We start from the raw sequence: 6,862 nt of genomic DNA, 5'->3' as shown, positions 1-6,862 counted from the left end.
AAATAATTATTTCTTGTCTTTTAGTTGTTTTAAAAACTCGTTTTTTTTGCAAAATAGTATTTTGGCAATAAAAACCGAGTTTGCAAAGTGTGTTTCTTTTCTATTTTTAAAAACACATCACACCACTAAAAAGTAATGAAAAGCTTGTATACATAAAAGTACAAATTAGTAAACGATAAAAACGGTGACCAACGGAACATAAGAACAAATATTTTTACATAACTACATCCGTACGCAAAGGTAAGCATTGAAATGGGAGTGAAAATTATTTTGGCCGATGGTCGGCTGGCAAGCTTTCAATCGCCGTGCAGCAGCGCTGTCGAGAGTTCAATCGCTGCTAGCGACACACTTACAACCCAAAAATACTTTATGCTTGTGAAATGATGACCGCTGAAATTTTATAAATTCGCCCCAACGACGTCGCGTGCGAAGATGATCAACTGTTGCCAATTGCTTACGTTGGCTTTGTGTTTATCGTGTGCACTTTGCATACATTTCTTTGGGGTATGGGGTGTTTTGTAGAGTAGTAATATATGTTTAATAAAATTACTTTGACCTCGTTGGCGCAACAGTCCAAATTATTTACTCGTAAGCAACCTCTTCAAACTATTAGAGTTGAGTTCATTCCAATTCGTGTTTCGTTGTGCTTTCGAAATAATTACGAAGAGATTAAGATTAAGAGGTCTTCTTGTTTGGCCTTCTTCGTGAGAAAACTATAGAATTTGCATTTATTACCTACCCACATTTAGCTGTATATCTTTGTTAAGTACTTATTATTGATTGCCTCTTCTGTTTAATAACTTTTGTCGGCGCTGGGTGTACCGGTAAAACTTATGAGTATACACCTTTATATCTACACCTTTTAAATGGAACTTGTAAAACTGTATGTACTTTTTGAATAAATAAATAAAGAAAGGAAGTCATCTTACACTAGTTTGAATTTTGCGAAAACCTTTAATTTATCTTTCGATGCACTGTATGATAATAATAGTCTTCTAACACAGTACTAATACTTCTTTTAAAACAAGGCAATACATATTATTTAATAGCATTGTACTTTGCTACTCAACGAAAAAACTTTTTTTAGTAATTTTTTAAATACGTGCATTTACTACCTATCGGTGACGAAGAAGTATGGTTCTAGAAATTGTGTAATTCAACTGTAATTATTTTTCCTCATGAATATAATTTTCCTGTAATTGTAACACTGAAATCGATTATTCCATAATAGCCTACCAAACAGCATTGGCGCAGCATTGTTGGTCTTTGCTCTATAACCGGTGGTAGAGTCACTACAAACAGACAGACTTGACGTTTCAAAAGTGCCTATTTTAGGCCTACTTGAAATAAATGAATTTTGAATTTTGAATATAACTCCTATAAAAGAAACTCCCAAACTCTGGCACATTAAAAGCCTAATGATGTTGTAATTTGTGATGAAATTATACTGTTGATTATCAAGAAGGTATAGGAGCTGCTGTAGCTAGTTACCCAATAAGTAAAATTAAACAAGCTTATAGACTCTATCACTACATATTCAGATAATTTATAATATACCGCATTAATATTTTCGCTTTTTTTTTTAATAGTAGTAGGTAGTTGTCGGACTAAACAAATGCCCCACCTGATGGTAAATGGAAAACCATCGCATATGAACAAGGCAACACTAAGCAGGCCATGCTAGGGACATATCCTACAAAATGGCGGCCTGTGCCCATCAATCTGAGGGTTAGGTGTTGAGCCTTATTTGCCTGAAATTAAACTGGCAACCACGACCATCAGACCGGAACAAAAAACATTGCAACATTTAGACGGCCGACTGGCTCAGTGGACAGCAAACCTGCTTTCTGAGTCGTGGCTGTGGGTTCGATTCCCAGAACTGTAAAATGTTTGTGTGATGAACATGAATGTTTTTCAGTGTCTGGGTGTTTATCTGTATATTATAAGTAATTCTGTGTATTGTATTCATAGAAATATTCATCAACTATCTTAGTACCCATAACACAAGCTACGCTTACTTTGGGGCTAGGTGGCGATGTATGTATTGTCGTAGTATATTTATTATTAATTCTGCTTAGCGGCAGAAATAAACAGGGCGGAAGTTCTTTTGCGGACGAGCTCTGTCGCAAAAAGCTCTACTAAAAATGTAATGTAAGTTGGGAAGGCTTTCAGAGAAGACACTGTTAAGAAAACGTACCGATGCTTTTTTTTAAACAAATACAGGACTTTTAACCACACGTCCTCTTCTCGCGGGTGTCTTACGAGGTAGATACAACGGAGAAAGGACAGCAGCGTCTCTGTGCTACTACTACCAACTACTGCGATCACCAATCCGTCTTCCAAGCGTGGCGTGGTGATTATGAACAAACCTTCCTGTTCTAAGGTGCCTTTAGTCCAGCGATGACTGCTATAGGCTATAGACATAAATATAACAAGAATATTGTCTTTATGTCACCGTAGAAAATAATAATAATTTAAAATATTTTAAATTTTATACGCCAAATTGTTGACGTTGTTTTGTTATACTTTCTTTTTTTATGTACTTTTTGTGGTGTGCAATAAAAGTATATTCATTCATTCATTTATTCTTTATACTATGACCTATCTACACTATTATATAACAAAATAATTAAAATACAGTAATAATCAAAAACTAAGTAACAAAAAAAAAATACATGAGATATTTATATTAAATATACAAAATAGTTACAAAATGTAGGTAAGTGATATGTAATACGTAAATTCATCCCATGACAGAAGTTTATGTACCGTAGTGTTTATATCAGAGTTATATAACGGCATAACATTAGTATGGTAATACTTGGCACCTGCTACTTTGTATAATTGTATTCATTTGCATTTTCGATTATGCTTGTTTCCCCAACTAGTGTGTGTATCTACTGAAAACTACTTTTTTACTATTTTTTTTCTGTTTATACCAATATGGTTGCAATTAAAATTACACAGTGTGTGGTACAAAGACATTTAGATCGAAAAATTTTAATATATTAATCTACCACCAACTCAAGTGTTTTTTTTTAAGTAATAACGCACCAAACATTTGTTCACGTTTCAAGGCTACAAGGCGTGCGTCCTACAAAGTGCCACGTGTGTCTATCAACCTGAGAGGTTGGTGTTGACCCTAGTGTGCCTATTAATTGCAGGCCGTGTTAAAAAAAAACAAGCACGTTAGTATATTATTACGGTCAGAGTGTCAAGTATGAGATTTTCTACCTACGTTGACTAACTCGATCGCGTGAAAGTTAACTACGATTTGTATCAAAAAAGCGCCATCTAGTTACTGGAAAACAGGCTTGTCACTGAAGGGCGCTACCGTATTTACCTTTCACCCGATCGAATAAGTAAACGTAGGTAGAAAATCTCACACTTGGCACTCTGTATATATTGGTCTAACCTTATAAGTTACCTAATCAAAAATGAGTTTTTATTCTTTTACGCATTAAATTTATTTTCTTTTACGCATTGATGTGGTAACCAGCAAAATGTACTGATTTACGGTATTTGTACCTGCAAATAAAGTAAATATAGTACCTATTCATTCAAATGTAAAACTATTGTTCCACAATTTTATAAATTAAAAATGCATATAAAAATTTTCGGAATCTGCGACTCTCTGGCAAACGCGGCCTGAGCGCTTTATCCAATCAAGCTACGGCTCTCCTACTGTCGATTCCGAAATTAGTATATGCCTTTCACATCAGTCTTATATCGACTGTATTATTGTATGTATTGTTCCACAACTCTTTCCTGAGATAAATACTTTTAGAGATATAAAAAGGTATACAAAGCTATCTGGCTGGTTATCTATGTATATATTTGATGAATTGGTCTTCATCATCAAAACGTAAATCGCGTTAATACGTTCTTACCTAATGCATTTAATTGTTCGCATACATAATCAATTCGATTCAATCGGTGAAACTATTTATCAAAATGCAGCCTAGAAACTTTTCGACCTGTCATGTTTAAATTCACACGGCTTATATTAAACATCCTAATTATTTATATCTTTTTATACGGTTCTGAGACTCCCCGATCAACAGCTCGAAAACGCCTTTGAGATGTGAATCGAACCGCCTTGGATTCAGAAAGCATAAAGATCTATACTTTTAATAACTCAATATATTAATAACTCAAAAGTGCCCCACATTAGTATCTACTTTGCAGCCGTGCGAAGACGGGGCGGGTCGGTAGTTATTAATAAGATATTAAAAAATGTATCAAAGTGTAGGTATATCAGCATATCCTGCTGAATATTTGATAAAATATTCAAGTGCCGCTCCGATCAGGTTGTTAATACCTACTCCCAGGAAACGTGTTCCACGTACAACCTTCCTACTTTACTTTCGATCAAAACTTGTATAACAAAAAGTGCTCTCAAAATATATCTATTTACGAATAAAAATAAGATCTGCCTGCGATCGTTTCTGATTTCTGAAAATATATTTACTATATAAAACCATTTAACAAAGTTATTTGTAAACAGTCTTATAAATATTTTTAAGCTAAAGATGAACAACTGAATATAATAAAATACCATTCCAACAAAAATAGAAAAATCTGAAAGAAATAGTTATTTAAGAATAAATAAAACCCTTATTTTATCGATAACAGTAGTTACTTTATGGAGAGAAAGAAACTTAGTTATCCGGACTTTATATGTTCCCTTCGAAGGTACAAAACCTTCGCAGGTGCGCGAACCTGCCCTGCATTTGTCGCAAATATTTTAGTGTATAACTTAATCTTTTTCAATTAAGAAAGACGCAATACTAACAAAACATTCACCAATTGCAAACATTTATAATATCTATTTCCTTTACAATACTCTATGTAAAAAAATAAAATAACAAGTTTATTGGTTACTTAGTTTTTGAGTGAGTCATACTGTCACAATTATAATATTAGTAAGGATTAGGATGATGGCTTTATCAGAAAAGCCATTGAGGCTATAATTTTCAAAGTCAGGTTAGCTTACACTTTTAAACGTTACTTATTGGACGTTTTGTAGTGCAGATATTTTGCATACTCGTATACATGACTCCGGCACGGTATGTTGGCCATAGAATACACATATAAACCGTAAGCTTACCTCCCTAAAGTTATATATGAATTGCAAATTAAGCCTTTACAGAGTACCTACTGTTTTCGGGCTTCTGTTCGAAGATTGACTGAATAAATAGCACCTGTAAATAATGAAGAAACTTATAATATACGTTCTAGAGCTCGGCATTATGGATCAATATTTTAGAGTATGTGTCATTATCATCATCATCATGGGACTTCCATGGTTTTAGATCATCTAAGTCCAATGCCCGATATAAGTTTTTTTGTGTAATTAACTCTCGGTTGTTATCGTTCAACCACCTAGTAAAGAAACCAATTTTTCCAATGCGGGATAGAATCCACAAATGATCAATAAGAATACACTATAATATATATTCAATCTGTTTGACTGTTTTGTACAAGTATTACCTATTATAATCCATGTGTTTATTGTAAACGAAAAATTCTTTTTCTAATCTCATTACATCGCGACACAAAAAGCTACAAAGAAAGGTCAATGAATACCTTCTGTTCTGACGTACCAATATGAATTTTTATTATTACTGAAACAAAATGTTCCACAGTTTTTGTTTTTTTTTAGTTCTATTTACACCAAACGCCATACTTGTATTAATAGATAAGAGCCAGTGAACTGAAATGTTGCAATACATTTTTAATAAATTATCTGAAATTTTGATGGGCGATATTTCAAAATTACCACTAAGAAATCGTAAATATTTTTTTGTTCTGGAGTGCTGGAGGCGGTACTTTAGCAAAGATTTAATGTTTCGACATAAAATATTTTAAGTGTTGGGTTCAATATGTATATTTATAACTTACTAGCTATGCGCCATGGTTTAACCATCAACTATGAGGCGTGTCACTCAATTTCTTTTTAAATTAGACTGACAGTAGCTCCGTTACGGAACAGCGCTCAAATAAACAAGCAAACTCTACAATTATATAACATTTTTGCATTTTAGCAAGGCTATTCTGAATAATGCCAGCTCGATATCGAAGCTCACTTAAGTGAGAAAGATCAATTCGAAAGCGATCTCACATGACCTTGATATGATATTCTCTAAACACCTGGCACGCACTTGCAAAGTTAAGTGAGTTTCGAATTCGAAGCTCGAACAAATAGAGATGGCCTTAGTTGTAATAAACGAATCGGTAAAATATTATATCCTTCTTTTATAAAAACAAGTAGACATTTTCTATTAGTATTTTATTACTTTGTTATGTATCAAGACGTTAATCGCCTAAGATGTGCTAAAACATTGCTGCATTCCTCACCTCGCCGTCATCTCCTAGTGCTCAGTGCTAACCCAGTTTACTTTAGAATTATCATCATCATGTCAATCAATGGCCGTCCATTGCTGAACATAGGTTTTTTGTAGAGTTCCAAATTCCAGTGACTTGTGCCGGTTGCAGCCAGAGGCTCCCTGCGACTATTTTGCCCTCACTCAGCAAAAAATAGCCGCCGTCAGAGGCAGGTGCCGCTGACTAAAGGCTGTGGTTTTTTCGTCCTTCTGGTCAAAGCTATCCATTATAGTTATCTAATTATTAACGCAAATTTCACTAGGCGGATTAAGATACAACTCTCGCAATCTTGAAGCATTAAGTCAGGATTTAACGTCACTCCAATTTTAAACCCTACTAAAACGCGGGCAATGTTGAGAATATAAGCTAATAATAGTATATCAAGCATCATTACGTATGGATAAATAAAATAAATCTTATATGCTATGTACCTACACATATTAACAATGGAGTCAGACGAACTGTTATAATAAGA

Source organism: Pararge aegeria, chromosome 15 (assembly GCF_905163445.1).
Source record: "Pararge aegeria chromosome 15, ilParAegt1.1, whole genome shotgun sequence".
Taxonomy (NCBI): domain Eukaryota; kingdom Metazoa; phylum Arthropoda; class Insecta; order Lepidoptera; family Nymphalidae; genus Pararge; species Pararge aegeria.
Note: the sequence above shows the minus strand (reverse complement) of the source record.